This window comes from Capsicum annuum, chromosome 12 (genome assembly GCF_002878395.1).
Source record: "Capsicum annuum cultivar UCD-10X-F1 chromosome 12, UCD10Xv1.1, whole genome shotgun sequence".
In the NCBI taxonomy this organism is placed as follows: domain Eukaryota; kingdom Viridiplantae; phylum Streptophyta; class Magnoliopsida; order Solanales; family Solanaceae; genus Capsicum; species Capsicum annuum.
The window spans coordinates 143,382,538-143,400,167 of NC_061122.1; positions in this window are offsets into that span (position 1 = coordinate 143,382,538).

Consider the following 17,630-nt stretch of genomic DNA (forward strand, 5'->3'; position numbering starts at 1 on the left):
TTATCTAAATTTTCTAAGGTTTTTTCTATCCATACTAATTTTTCTTTTAGTATGGATAGAAAAAACCTTAGAAAATTTAGATAAAAGTACATGTGATAGTTTATATAATTTAAAAAACTAACTACGAGAAGAACAACATAAAATAATAAATAACATTGAAAATCTAGAATTAGATATATATTATAGCACAGATAGAATAAATTATTATACAAGAATTTGTAACTCTGTAATTACTACAGGACAAAATAATTAATGAATATATCTTACGAAAAAAGTAAATTATTAAAAGATAACATCCACGCACTTAATAAAAATAGATTAACTACAAATATGTACCAAATCTATTATACCTATTTAATTAAATCCGCGCACCCCGAAATCTTTTTAATTGTTATAAATGTATTTACATTATAGTGAATATCTATATAGATAATAAGATCTATCAAGATCCAATAGATATCTATCAAGATTTGAAGTATCTGTCTTTTAGTTAGAAACTAGAAGTAAATTTTTCCTATAAATAGAAGGGATTCCTTCATTGTAAATCATCCTCAAGGATCCAAGAGACTTCTCAAGAGAAATAAAAATTACTCTCTATTCTCTCTCTATTCTTCTTCTTTATTCTTAGTTATTTCATAACACGTTATCAATACGAGACCCTGCCAAACAAGGTGAGATTATAAATCTAAAGGTAATGTCAAGATTAGTAATTCCTTATGTTATTTGTCTTTTGCTACTAATAATATAATTATTGTTGGATTTGAGGAAAAATAATTGGTTTGAAACCATTTATGTTTTAAATTTATTCCTTATTAAAAGAGATGATAATATGTTCGATTCAAGTCACATCGATTTATACCCAAGACACCTTTATATGGATAAGACGTTGAGTTTGAATCTCCATGCACCATATTGATGATATTGTGATGGCTAAGGCAAAATAATGAATATTTGGTGAAGCATATCCTATTAAATATGCTCCAATTCTTGAATTGAATGTGGTAGCAATCAATTATATATATGCCTCAATTTACTTTTGTAGTAACTATCATAATTTGATACGCTTAAGACATGATTCTATTCCATTCATGCGAATGAGAATTTCGATTATTATAAATACAGATCTATACCCTGGGGTGAAAGTGACTATATATACATTCAAACGTATTCTTAATTATGAAGATATCATAATCCATCTTTAAAATATATCGAATAATTGAAAGATTGAATATCTCCAAGTTGCCATGATAAGAAATACGAATGTGAAAAGTTATCCAAGCATGATGAAATCACATGCTATAATAAACTAAGAGTTTATTGTTTATTGATACGAAATTCATGCAATAGTAAATCTGATGTTTACTAAAGAATTTTTGCACATGTTATAGTAACTTGGAGTTATTAATACAAATCATTTAATCTATTGACATAAACGATTTGCCATCATGAAGATGTGCATATTGAGTATTGGACATATGTTGAAGAAAGACAAGATTCTTCAAGAATTATTTATGTTGCTTGTTCTCATGACAAGTTAGTTGGACCAACTAATATTGAAATTTGATCCCTCAAAATTTGGAATGTATAAAAGGTGAATAAGGGTCCATTCACCTATCATGTGATATCTTGAAATATGCACCAATAAGAAGATCACATGTACATTCATTGTCAATCTACAGTTTGACATTCATAAAGTTGCTTGCTCAGTAAAATTTAGTTAACAACATAACTTTCAGATTGTGTAATCAAGATAATTCATTTTGATGATTATGGTTTGGGATTGAATGCCTTCGATAAATAGCTAAACCATTACTAATAAGAACAAAGCTTCATGTGTTGGTCTGAAATAAGATATGTTGTATGCAATAACATTTGTATGCATTAGACTAATAAATTATGATTATTTTTCCCCCAAGATCAGGAACCAACTATTCTACCTAATAGTTTTGATGTGTGGTATATGATTAATGAATATACCATGACGCACAAAGATGGATTCCTCAAAGAAGATGAATGATATATGTTAGTTTTGCTAACATAAGGGGGAGATTATAAGCGACTATGAAATATGTTAGAAATTATCACCAGATCCTCATTCAAAAGATAATTCAAGTCAAATACGGAAAGCATCTCACATTAAGCTGCAAATGCTCCTATTTTATGTCTCTAAAGGACAAAGTCTATGCATGCGTGAAGTGTGGTAGACCAATCGATTCCAAATAAAACAAATCCTTGAAAAGGATAAAGAGCAAATAATCATGATAAGAATGCAATTTCTATGACATAATACTTCATAAAACCTTATGAGAGGTTCAGGTACCTGAAAATAATAAAGTGATGAGATCTCAAAATATTGTATCACACTATGAACTGATACGAAATAATACATCACCAATAATACCTTAGATACAATATTGGCACAATAATATAAAAGGTTATGAGGATTTGAATTCCACGTTTATTTAAGTATACTGACTTAGAAATATTTATCAAGTGACATGAAAAGATGCATCTTGGTAAGCGAAAACTTACTTGCTTTGTACTCAACACACTTGAAGATGTCACACATGAAAATGTTGAATATCGTCACTTGACAAAATATATCTTGCAAATTCTACAAGGCGTAATACAGCCTTTTCGATTAATTTGTTAGCAAGATATAGTTTTGCTCCTACTAGGAGACATCGAAATGGGATCAAACATATGATTTTATATTATTCTAAAGATTGCAGTCTCGATCTTATTGATTATGCTGAAGCTGAGTATTTATTTAACCCACATAAATCTCGGTCTCAAACATGCAATGTTTTCACATATGGAAATACTGTCATATCTTGGAGATATACAAAGCAGTTTATCTAGCCACTCCATCGAACCATGCTGAAATAATAGTTATTCATGAAGCAAGCTGAGAATGTGTATGGTTGAGGTCCATGATACATCTCATTCAAGAAAAATATTATTTGAAATGTTATAATATACCTATAATTTTATACAGAGATAATGCAATAAGCATAACACATCTTTATGGAAGGTTCATAAAAGGAGATAGAACGAAACACACTTCATCAAAGCTTTTCTACATACATGAGCTACAAAAGAATGGTGATATTAACGTGAAACAGATTCATTCAAGTGACAATATGGCTGATTTATTCACTGAGTCTCTTCTAATTACAACTTTTAAGAAGATGGTTGTAATGCCCTGAGTCTGTATCCCGGACGCTACACGGTGTTAGCGACCCCGAAGGACTACTAGCTAACCCATGAATAGTATCTGCTGTGAGCACTGAGTAATAATGATACTGTAATAATAATATAACTAAAATAAATATGGAAGTAAGGATGTAAATAACATAAGTTTCATAACTGAAAACTAATATTGAATACTGATAACTGAATACTGAAATATCTGTTGACTTATTCTTGTCTGAAAGCCTCTAACTATCTGAATATGGAGGAACAAATCCCCAAATAACTCTGACTACTGAACAAATAATAACAGAGGTAATAATTCTATCCTCGGATTCTGAGGACTCACCACTAGTCTGCTGCTGAAAGCTTGGGCTACTAAGTATGGTTAGGAGCCCGTGTGTCTGAACCTATGATATAAGACATTATAGCACAAAAGAATGGTATGCATTAATACTTTGAATGTACTGGTATGCCCACATCATAGCGCAAAAGAAAGGTATGCGTTAGTACTTTGAATGTACTGGTATTCCAAGTGAGGTAGGCTGATATACATGGGTTCATATGCATGAACAATAACTGACTGAGTAACATGAATATAACTGAATGAGAGTACATATATAAATACATAAAATATAACTGAGATTATGTTAACACTGGTTACTGAGTTTTGAATACTGATTTAACTGATATTTGAGTTTATAGATACTGTAATACAAATAACTGAGTGACTGCTTCTGATAGTCATAATTTTATAGAATGAAACTGTGCTGAGTTCCATACTGAGCTGTGTGACTGTGTCTAGCAGTCCTGATTCTGTATAACTAAATTGAGTTCTATATTGAGACTAAAACTAAAATAGTGGGAGGTAGTCATCTAACCGATATGCCCTTATCCGAATGGATTGGGGTCTAACCTGTAACCCCAGTTGGAAGGGTATCAATACCATGACATGAGTACTAACACTGGTTGTGTGGATTCACTATTTTGATGTACTGTATTGTCCTAAAAGACTAAGGGTGTTAAGCTTGAACTGACGGATAACCCCTGCGAGAAAGTCAAGCCTAAGCTTCTGGGTGACATTTCATACCCTATATTGGATACGTAGTTCTGGGGTACAGGGACTGCTACTAACGAATTTGACTATCTGATGGGAAAACCATCATCCCTGCACTCACTTGGTACTGAATCCTACTCCCAAGTGAATAGACACTAAACAGATTTTTAGACTGTACTAGGCTTAACTGAAATGTTATTGATTATGATGTTTAACTAAATTGAGTTCACAAAGTTTCACAGACTGACAGAATACTACTGAGTTTTGTCAACTGACTGAGTTTACTGAGGTCTGAACTAAATACTGAACTGAAACTGATTACTGAGTACTATTATTTGTGACACTACTGAGACTATTCTGTAACTACTGTAGCTCTAGGTAAACAGCTAGATTTTTTGGGTATTGAATACCCCCAGGACTCGATAGTATAAAATGTAAAGCACTGCATGACATTAGGAGTATAATAGCACTTGCTTACTCAAAATGCATTCATTTAGTCACTTTGTCAATCACTTGATATACATGAACTTATGCATGAATGAAAACAAAAAATAACATTTTATACTTTCATTAGTCCATTCACATAAGCATTTTGGCAAACACTTAGGGAGCATGGGTATTTCATAAATCAATAAACATGTAATAAAACCATGGATACTACATTCGACTTGTGATTTAAGAGTTCAACATAGAGTTCATATAATTTAATCCTCAAATTAACTAGCTTTCATGAAACTTATAATAAATCATGAAAGTGAAAACCCATTTAACATCATAATCAAGATTACATTCAAACCCCTCATGAAATCCATGAAATCAATTGACTTGTAGTTTTAAAAAGTTTCTTGAACTCCAAGGGTGGAAGAAAACCCTTGGATGAACACTTCACATACCTTGGTGCTTGAATTGGTGAAGATTGATGGTGAAATACTTGACACTTGAATCTTGAACTTGATGGGTTAGGGTTTGTTCTTGAGAGAATTTAAGAGAAAGTAAGTGGATTTTGCTAATTGAGGGTTGAATCTCATGTTTTAGGGCTGATTAATGGTGGGAAAATGAGGGTTAGGGTTTGTTCTTGAGAGAATTTAAGAGAAAGTAAGTGTATTTTGCTAATTGAGGGTTGAATCTCGTGTTTTGGGGCTGATTAACGCTGGAAAAATAACCCAAATACCCTTATGGATGCAGAGTTTTAATGACTGAAAGCGGGCCCAATGATTGTAGCCCGACGCACTGCATTAATGGGATTAATGCTACGGCCAATTAGCGACATCGACTCACTGGAATTTGACACTAGAAGCTGGGAAAAGCATTTATCGATGCGATAGGTGATGAGGCGCATTGAGATTGCATCGATCCACTGGTTTGGACTTTCAAACTTAAATCAAATGAGGTCCGAAAAATCCAAAACTTATCCGTGAACAACTACTGATATTCCCGATCATGAATCAACCTAAAAATTTATATTTAAAAGTCGTGAAATGAGATTGCCAACTTATAAAGGCTAAAATAATTCTAAGTACAAACACTTTGCTGAAATTTCTAAGTATGGGATCCCATTATCATGCTCTAAAGGGTTGAGTTAAGCTTAGAATTTTATGGGGTCTTACAATATCTCCCTCTTGGGAATATTCATCCTCGAATGAGTATGACTAAGCTGAGAATACTTATAGACTGAATGTACATACAAGTCATGTACAACTGAAGCATGATTTCATGACTGAATTGATGATATACTGAATTATCATACTGAACATGCATAACTGATGCATGACTGAATTATGAAAACATGACATATGACTGAGTTGTTTCATGGAGATATGCATGATATGAGAATGCTATGCAACTGAACTGATATCAAACTTATAAAGAAAATCTGAATATGGAACTGAGTAGATTCAAGGAAAGCTGTTAACTTGAGCTGGATCTAAGTTTGTAGAGAAGAGGTGAGGATACTTGGTCCACATATTTGCTTCTGCTTCCTAAGTATCTCTCGTAAAGAACTGATTCTGCCAAAGAACTTTGACTAGAGGGACTTTTTTATTCCTCAGTCGGCGAATCTAATAATCAAAGATTTTGACTGGGATCTCTTCATATTCTGAACATGTATGCCCTTTATAGGGACTAAAAATGATGGGTTACCTATGCACTTCTTAAGCAAGGAGACATGAAATACTGGGTTTACTGAAGCTAAGTCTGAAGGCAACTTAAGCTCATAAGCTAAAATTCGGTAAGGACCGATATATCATGACTGAGCTTCCCTTTCTTGCCAAACCTCTCCACTCTCTTCATAGGAGATATTTTCAAATACATATATTCACCGATCTCAAATTTGAGATCTTTTCTGTACACATCGGCATACGATTTCTGTCCGCTCTGAACTGTCTTAAGCCTTTCCTTGATCAATTAAACTTTTTCAAGGTGTAAAATACCATGTCAAGCCCTACCACTATTGTTTCACCCACTTCAAACCAACCTATGGGAGATCTACATCTTCTCCCATAAAGTGCCTCAAATGGAGCCATCTAAATCCTGGAATGGTAATTGCTATTATACGCAAACTCAATCAAGGGCAAGTGCTCGTCCCAACTACCCTTAAAGTCAATAGATCACGCCCTTAGTATATCTTCCAAAGTATGAATGGTCTTTTCTGCTTGACCATCTGTACTGAGGTGAACTTGGGTACCTAGACCCTTTTGAAAGGTTCTTTCCAGAAATAAGAGGCGAACTGCGTACCCTTATCCAAAATGATGGATAATAAAACTCCGTGTAATCTAACAAACTCTCTAACATAGAACTTGGTATAATCCTTGGTTGAATAAGAGGTATGAATTGGTAGGAAATGAGCTGATTTGGTCATCCTGTCTACAATGACCCAAATTGAATCATGCTGACGACGAGTACATGGCAAACCCATCACAAAATCTATGTTCACCTTCTCCCACTTCTAAGTGGGAATACTGAACTCCTATATAGACCCACCAGGCTTCTGATGCTCGATCTTAACCTGCTGATATGTTGAGTACTTAGCCACAAACTTTACAATATCTTTATTTATTCCACTCTACTAATAAACTTTCCACAAGTCGCGGTACATTTTGGTTGCCCCTGGATGAATTGAGTAGTGCGCACCATGCGCTTTTGCAAGAATCCGCTGCCTCAAGTCATCTACACCTGGCACATATAGCCCACCCTGGCAACGTAAAACACTATTTCCCCCTAAGGATAAAACCTCTATCTTTTGATCTCTGATTGATTCTTTCAACTTAACTTGACTGGGATCCCTATCCTGTTTTTTCTTTCTTTCGAAAACTAGGGATGATTCTGAACTACTCTGCATCTATACACTACCTTCTATTGAATCGACTAAGTGGACACCTAGTCGGGCAATCTAATGAAATTCTTGAACTAACTTCTTCTTATCATCTTCCACGTGTGCAACACTACCCATAGACATTCTACTGAGAGCATCAGCCACTACATTGTCCTTGCTCAGATGATACAGAACACTTATGTCGTAGTCTTTCAAAAACATCAACCACCTTCTCTGACGTAGGTTTAGCTTTATCTAATAGAACACATGCAGTAGGCTCTTATGGTCAGTGAACACATCAACGTGCACTCCATGTAAATAGTTCATCCAAATCTTTAAGGCAAGTACTACAGCTGCTAAATCAAGATCATGAGTAGGATAGTTCTTTTCATGGGTCATAAACTGTCTAGAGGCATAGGCTATGACCTTACCTCTATGAGACCCTACAAAGTTCTCTCATAGTCTGAGCCTTAGAGCATGTCAAGTGAAGTGTAATTTCGACTTTAAAAGATCGAGAAGTGAATTACAAAGTGGGAAATATTTTAAACCTTGTAGAATTTCCCTAATATCAACTTTTTGGCATGTAGAGAATTGAATAAGCTTTCCATCGGTAACAAATTTGCCCAAATCCGACACTCGGACGAAGAGTTAGAGCTATTTTAGTGAGACAATGTGCACCTGGCACTTAAATTGCGTCGTGGAGCCAGCCAAAATGGCAATTGTCAAATTCCAGTGAGCCTCCGTGATTCCACCGCATTGCGTTGTCTTTTCATTTTGCAACCAAGAAGGTAATGCGATTTCCATCGCATTGCTCGAAGGCTCAATTTCCCAATTATTCAATTTCCAGTAAGTTGGCGTGGTTATGGCGCGTTGCACCAGCATGTAAAATTGGGATTTTTGTTTTCAGTTCTGGATTTTAATTCCAAGGGCAAAAAGTGTCTTTTCCCAACCCCTATATAAATACTCTTTAACACGAGATTCAACATATTTACACCCAAATATTGTTGCTTTCTCTCAATTTTCTTGAAGAACAAGACCTAGGGTTTCTAATACAAGACCCAAGTCATCAAGATTCCTCCATAAATATTTCGAGAATCATATAACAAGGATGTTAGATGTCGATTCTTGGGTTCCTTCCACCCAAGAAGCTCAAGAATCCTTTTTTAAATTCAAAGATATTGTATTTATGAGTTTTCATGATTCATGTGAATTAAAATTGAAATTCATGTTATTATTGAGTTTTAATTCATGTTTTGCTTACAAAGTTTCAAGATTTGATCCTAGTATATGATATTCATGTGATGTTCATGATAAACCCTCTTCAAATTGCATGTTAGGTGATGTGTTTATGTCAATTAAGTGTAGAAATTGTGAATAACCAAAGCATGCTCCCCATATGTTTGATAAAATACTTATGTAAAGGAATTAGAGCCATTATAGCATGTTATCTAGAAATCCCTCATTGTGTGTAAGTTCATGCATGCCAAGTGTTTGTTGAAAAGCCTTAGTGAATGAATTGTGACATGTTAGCATGAAATTCCCCAATTATGTGCTCTTCAATGCATGTAAAATGTCAGTTATAAGACCTTGTTGAATAGAGTATAAGCCAGTAGCGTGTATCCCTATACTATTACATGTTTATGATTTCCAAGTGCTTGAAGAGATGCTTTAATGATTGTAATGGTGAATGAAAGTCCATGGTCATGATTATTTAAGATGGTTATATTTTACTTTTATGTTATCGAGTCCTGGGGGTATTTATACTCAACAAATTAGCTGCTGTCTAGTGCCATGTCAGTTTTCACGATAGTCTCAGTCAAGACACGATCCTTAGAACTCAGTCAGTTACATAATTCTGTACTCTCAGACAGTTACCGAACTTAAGAAATCTCAGTAATCCAAGTATATTTAGCATTCCAGCTTCAGTTCAGTACTCATCTCAGATCTTAGTAGTAATCAAGTATTCAGTCCAGAACTCAGTAACATTTAAGTAATCAATTAAGAACTCAGTATTATTTCATCAGATAACGAGATCCAGTAGTGTTCCATCAGTCTTCGGAACCAAGTGAACTTAGCTTAACTCAGTTGATCAGTATGATCAGTAATAGATTCAGCTCAGTCTAGTACAGTTTCAGAAAAAGAATTAGTTCAGAGTCTTTCAGTTGGGAGTAGGATTTAGCACCGAGCGAACCTAGGGATGTGGGCTTACCCGTTAGAGAGGACTTAGATCCCTAGTAGAATCCCTAAGTTCCAGAACAATATAGCCAGCGTAGGTATAAGATGTCACCTGCTAGATAGGACTGACATACTCAGAGATTACCCGTTTGTATATTATATATATATATATATATATATATATATGTATATAGGACTGATCCCAGGGGTTATCCGTTAGATAGGACTGACTCCATAAGAGAGGTCTTTACCCATGGCACAGTACTGAAACCCTTTCAAGTGGGGTTACAGGTTGGACCCCAACTTAGCTAGAAGGGGCATGTCGGTTAGATGAATACTTCCCACAGTCTTAATTTGATAATCAGTCTCAGTAAAGGAACTCACTTCAGTAGTACAGAGTAAGGACTGTCAGATACAGTTAATAATTATGGTTATCAACAGACACAGAGATCAACCGCTAGATAGGACTGGTTTCAGATTAAGTTAATCAGCTTCAGTATCATTAGATTCAGAGATCACTCGCTATATATGACTGATCTCAGATTAAGTCAAATTATATTCATTATCAGTTAGAGCTCATCAGCTAGATAGGACAGGTCTCAAATTCTATTAAGTACTTTTTTTATTAGTAGATTCAGAGATCATCTACTAGATAAGACAAATCTTAGATTTTAGTCGAGCATTCCCATTATCATTAGTTTCAGAGATCACTTGCTAGATAGGACTGATCTCAACTTCAGTATTTAGTTATCAATATCAGAAGATTTAGGTATTCAAGTATCTCAGTATTAGTAGTGAGTTCAGACGTCAATAAAGTAGTATTCGAGTCAAAGTATTCAAAGTCACGATGATTTCAGTTATGTTTTGTGCATTCATGCATATGTCCTTATTCAGTACTCTCATGTTATTCAATTAAGCTATGTTCATGCATAAACCCTTGTATTTAGCCTTACCTTATATAGCATACCAGTATATTCAAAGTACTGACGCATACTTTTCTCTTGCGCTATGGTGTCTTATACTATAGGTTCAGAAGCGCGAGATCCAGAGAACCCTTAGCAGTCCAGACTCAGTCAGCAGCAGTAGATATAGCAGTGAGTCCTATTCACTCAAGGATGATCCTTGTTTTATTATGGGACTAGACTCAGTTTATTTTCAGTAGACGGAGTTAGTTGGGGACATGTCCCATCAACTCTATAGTTCAGATAGTTAGAGGCTTTTCAGATAGATGTATCAATATTCAGTGTTTAGTTTTGAGTATTTTAGATGTTTTAAGCTTTATGGCAAGTTTCCACTACTTTTCCATATTTATTGTATTATACTATGTAGTGCTCAGGTATAGATATCCGTAGAGGGTTAGCTTGTGGTCCTTCGGGATCATAAGCACCGTGTGGTATTCTGATTCCATAAAATTGAGGCGTTACAAACTTGGTATCAGACCCTAAGGTTCAATAGTATCCTAGGAAGTCTGAAAATCCGCATCTTATAGAGTCTTGTGCATGGGTGTATTGCGCGCCACATTTATGTACAAGAGGCTATAAGATGTTTATAGGAATAGTTTCCCTTTTTTCAGTGTTCATGTCGTACGAGTATGCATAAGTTCTAGTTGATTCTCAATCTGATCCATTCTCCCTTTCATTTACAAAGTATGCCTCCTCACAGAGATAATTCCCGTAGGGTTGATAACCAGCCACCTTAGACAGTAGATCCTGAGAATGAGAATTGTCACATGTAGAGGTTCGGGTAGCTTTTCTAGCGCTAGCCCAAGCTGTGATGACTAATGTTTAGGGCAACCGTTAGGCTACAATCATACCTCAACAAGATGGCGGTTCAGTCATAGCTAAAATAAGAGATTTCATGACAATGAACTCACCAGAATTCTTTAAGTTAGTAGCAGGTGAGGACCCACAACTTTATCTTGAGGAGGTAAAGAAGATCACCCATATTATGCATGTTTCTGAAGTGAAGAGTGTAGAGTTAGCATCCTATAGGCTAAAGGATATTGCTCATGATTGGGTAGTGATGTGGAAGAAGAGTAGAGGGGAAGATGCAACTTCCATGACTTGGCAGGAGTTTTAGGATGCCTTTCTAGATAAGTTTTTCCTGCTAGAGATGAGAAAAGCTAAGGTAGAAGAGTTTATCAACCTAAGAAAAAGATCCATTACAGTAAAAGAGAACTATCTTAAGTTCAACCAGTTAGCTAAGTATGCTTCCAATTTGATAGCTGACCCTAGAGCAAGTATGAGTAAGTTTATGACTAGTGTATCCGGGTTGGTGTTGAACCAGTGTAGGACTGCTATGCTCAATAAAGACATTGACCTTACTAGACTGATGATACATATACAGCAGATTAAGGCCGATTAGATGAAAGAAAGAAAGAGAGTGAGTAAGAAAGCCAGTGCCTAACCTCTATAAGCACTATAATACACTACATTATACATTTAAAATCAATCTTCAATAGCCAAATTACACTTTTTTGATCCACCTATATCTTTTGTTTTTCCCTATTTTTTTTAAAGCATTTTCACAAACACATGGTGGAAGTATTGCTTATTATCGCATGAATCAATTTTTTTCTTTCTTTTTCACCCTCATGTTAATATTTATAGAATAATGTCTATCATACCCATCCACCACACATCAATTATCAAACTTCTTACTCAATTAATTTTTTCATTAAAGCGTCTAGGATCTTTTGGATCAAATTAAGGTTTACCAAAGAAGGGATTAGGCTACACATGAGGCTTCCAAAGAAAAAGCTATAGACTCAATGGGGTTTAACTAGGATTAAACACAGGAGTAGTTCACAAAGAAGGTATAAAACAAGGCTATCAAAGAAATGCCTAAATTATCTCATACACTCACATTCTTTATTTCGCTTTGCATACACATTGGGCAAGTTCTAGACATCACATGCAACAAGAAATATACAAAAACTCACATCACACTTGGCACATGCTTTAGTCACATAGAATCATCATAGACTCTCAATCAAACAATAGAATGAATGCAATTTTAAGCCAACAAATACAAGACATGAGACTAAGAGTCTCAAAAGTAACAATTCTCACAATCAACATGCTTATGCAATAAAAATACTTACACCATGTAATAAAAAATAGCACCAACAAGAATATCTTACATAAAAAATTTTAAAATTAAGCCAAAAAATTGGGAATTTCCTCACCCCACACTTAAAAATCTACTTTATTCCCTAAGTGAACTTTTAAAGTAAGAGGTAGAAATACTCTCTGAGGCCTTTAGGCATAGATAGTAGCATCTTTTTTGTATCAAGAGGGTCCAGAGACCCCACACTCAGTCTTTGTCATGCTCCTTAGCTTAGGATTTTTGGTACTCAGACTTACTATCAACTTGTGACTCAATCAAAAACAAAAACTACATGAAGTAAATACTAAAAACTGAAAAATAAAACATACCTACTTAACTTGGGTTGCCTCCCAAGCAGTTCTTGATTTAGTGCCATGGCACGACCCAGCTCAGCTCAACCAAATTTCTTTATCCTTTTGCTCCTCTTTGAGATTCATTTTTTTCTATTTCTGACCTGTTGAGTGGTCACTCTTGAGGTAAACATCACTCTCTACTTTCATCATGTTTTGAAGTAATGGTTTTAGGTTAGTCCACTCAATAAGGTAGTTCAAAGAGGTCTTTGGCAACCTAACCACCCCACACTTGTCCCTCTCAACAACAGTAATTATGTGTAAGTCTTTATAGTGGCGTAGTGTGTTAAGAGATTTGTAAACTTTACATTCTGCCCCTTCATTCGCAAACCTCATTTTGAGCATTTCTTCTCTAACATCAATCAAAGCTTCTCCAGTTGCTAAGAATGGATGCCCTAAGATGATTGCTGTTTGTTCATCTTCCTGAAATCTAGAACAATAATATCAACAGGAATAACAAATTTACCAACCTTTATGAGGACATCCTTAGTGATTCCTTTTAGATAGGTAATGGGCTTGTCTTCTAGCTATAGACGCACAATACATGGTTTGGGATCACCCAACCCCAATGTGTTAAACCTACAGAGTGGCATCAAATTGATACTTTCCCCTAAGTCACTCAGAGCATGGACTACTTCAATATTAATAATCTGAATGGGGAGAGTGAACTTCCTTAGATCTTTAAGCTTCTTAGGTATTTTCTGTGTCATTATAGTGCTACACTCTTCAATGAGTGTTATTGTCTCCACATACTATAATTTTACCTTATTAGCAACCACATCCTTCAAGTCAGTGAGTGTTATTGCCTCCACATACTAAAATTTTACCTTATTAGCAACCACATCCTTCAAGTACTTAACATACTTTGGCATACCATGAAAAATATCTAACAAAGATAAGTTAATGTGAAGCTCTCTGAATGTGTCAAAAACTTCTTAAAACAAGCATCCTCTTTTATTTTTCTATACTTTTGGGTGAAAGAGAGTGGCCGCATCTGCTTCTTCTCTTTTGAGCAACTTTTTGTTTTGAGTACTCAGACTTCCTTAAATTTTTAGAAACTTTTTCATTTACCTATTTAGTCACCACATCAGAATCTACCTCCTTAGTTTCCTTTGGAGGTTCTACTTGAAGATCTTTACCATTCCTCAAAGTGATTGCCATAACTTGTTTTTGATTTTCTGTATATCCAGGGAACCCATCATGAGGCCTGGTATTTAATGTTTGTGATAACTTCCCTAACTGCGACTCTAAACTTCATGTTGCCATTTGCTTATTTTTAACCTCCATAGCCAACTGTGTTTGATTAGCTAAAATCTGCTTCATAATCTCTTCCATAGTTCTAGTTGACTGGTTTTCTTGTGCATGTGGTTGCTGAATTTCCTATTATTGGGCATTCCATGATTGAGTCTACCACTTCATGTTATAGGTATTACCATAATTTGGCCTTTGATCATTACCTACATACATCAACGATTCTGGATTGGAGCACACATGGTTGTTGAACAACCATTATTACCGTATACTTCACACCAACCTACAGCTTGTTGGATTGCATTGACTAAGGCTGCAGTAGGTTGTGGAGCTCCTAATTTCAATCTGCTAAACTAAGTGTTTATTATATTTTGCAATGCCGCAACCTAAGCTTATAAAGCAGTGTATTGGTCTACCTCCAACAAACCTGCGACTTTCTTTATGTCACTCCTAGAATCACCATGCCACTCTGGATTTCCTTATGCAATGTGATTCAATAAGGTGTATAACTCATCATAAGTTAACTCTAACGCTTGAACACCTGCGACTGAATCTAGTAAAATTTTTGTATTATGGTCAAGTACTTCTACAAAAGTAAGAGCAAGTACCTCATTAGATTTTTAATGATGTGGACAGTCCCTAAGAAATGCCTTGAACCAATCCCAATCATGATACAGGTTCTCATCTTAACTTTTTCTAAAGCTCACAATCTCATTACGAAGTTTTGCAGTCTTGACAGACAGGAAGAATTTGATGAGGCACTTTTTAGCCAAGCTGTCCCATGATGTGATTGAATTTGTTGGATCAGAATTCAACCATTTTTATCTTCCCCAATAAGTGAATAAGGAAAGATTTTCATCCTTACATAATCAACATTCACATCTGCTAGAATGAATGTGTCAGTGATCTTAATGAAATTCTACAAGCGAAACTGAGAATCTTTATGTGACATCCCTGTAAACTGTCCACTGCTAATAAATAGCTGCACCATATTGTTTTTGAGCTTGAACCTCTCTTCAACACCTAATTTCTAAAAAGGTGAGATCAGATTTGTTGAAAGTGGGATTGCCACTTCTCGAATTGTCCTATGTACTGCTTGTTCTTCATCCATAGGTGTAGGATTTTCTTGGCCTTCTTTGATTTGAGGAATATGAGGGAGAAGGATTTCTTTTCTCCTTCTTTAATAGAAAATTTTCTTGGGTTCGGGGTTTGATTCAAACAACTACTGGTCCCTTGCTTGATGGAAACTTTGCTCGATTCGGGGTCTGATTCAAACAACTCTTGATCCCTTACTAGCTTACTAGTCTGTACCTATTACTTGTAAATTTACAAACAAAGACCAAGCATAAAAACACTAACAAAATCTAAAAGTAAAACGAAGAATAAAATAGTCATCAAATTATAGTTCCCCAACAACGGTGCTAAAAACTTGTCAGCGCCCAAGCGCATACGCAAGTGTACATGGTCTACCAAGTAATAAAATGGCCTTAGAGAAAGCCGTATATCGATCGCACCGTGACTTTTTTCGACAACTATTCAGTTCTATTGTAACTTCTAAGATTAAATTGATGCAAAGGTAACCACAAAGAGTTTGGACTATTGTAAGCTAAAGTAAAGTAAACGACCCAGAAAATAAAGTTCTTGAAATAATCAATAGAGTAAAACCCAGGGTTAAAGAAATTTGAACAATTATACTATGTTATTGAACTTCATTAGTTAACTTTCTAATCTTGGTTGTTGATTCATAGTGCTAATTGCATGATCATGGTCTCCTGACCTCTAACCGTTTACCTAATTTTGACCTTACAACTACATCGTTGAGTGAGGATGTAATAATCCAATTAAGTTCATTAAGCTATCATCCTACATATGAATCAAGTAATGCATCTTAGTACATCTCTGTACTAGACAGTAATTTGAATTCCTTGTTTCATAAAAGAATACAAACCAAACTTTGTTTATTCCTATGTTCTACATCCCTATTCCCTCTCCCGAGATCAAAAGGTTGACAATAGATGTATTTTTTAAGTGATAAATTAATCAAATAGTTAAATAAAGAATAAAAAAACAAAAACTAATGATAAGCAAATCAAACAAAATTAATTTAAAACAATCGTACTCATGTTCTTGGCTTTAACCGCAAAAAGGGAATTTTTAGCCACTCATAGCCATAATCAACATCCAAACAATTGTATGAAGAATTAAAACCATAAAGAAATCTAAATGAAAGAATAAAAACTTAAAAATAAGTTTTGGCAGCCTCCAACGTTGCTCTAATCGATCTAGGGGTTCCAAGATGTTCAAAACCTGTTTTAAGATGTTATATTTATAGTAGACAAGTCATAAACCGAATGGGATTAGGTTTCTATGTTATTATCCTTCAGATGGGCATAAAAATATCATTTAAGATTTCCATCACATAATGGTAGTGGGATCATCTCTATTATCCTGCAAAGCGGTGTAATCGCGCTGAGATTTTGGAAATTGACAACTGCAAATTCACTTTTCACTATGATGCGGTGCCTCCTTCATTGCTATAATGACCTCGACGTGGTGGGTTAAATATTTTCGTCCACTTATGAATACATTGGTGGTTTTCACACGCCAAGAGGCCTTTCCACGCGCCTCCACTTACCCAAGACATTTCAGGTGTCAAAAATCATATTAAGTTGTGTATTGTGCTTTTATTGATCCATTCCAAGCCTTTTTGAGTTGTTTCCACTTGATTTGAAGCTTTTAAATCCTTAATATATCATCATATTCCATTCACCAAGAATCCTATTACATTAAAAATAACAATTGAGAGCTCAAAACAACACATCATCCACGATAGTGAACTAGAAACACGAGCTAAGACTAGGCTTGCCCCTATTGATTTTAAGCTTATCGTTTTGACTCTTGTCTTGATCCAATTGACCCTTGAAAATTATAAAAAAGTGTTTCACATATAAATAAATAAAATAAAAACTTTAGAAACTCAATAAACAAGTTATAACCCAACCCAATAGACTAGACAAACACCTAGGTCAAGCTAGTCACACTAGTTTTCTCGGTTGACTTCCATATGATTAGTTTGAATTAAAACTTATGTGAAAACACCGTTAAACATTGTCATCACATATGTAGACATTTATATGCACATTTATATCATTATCAAAACATTAAGTACATGAATTATCCTCATAAC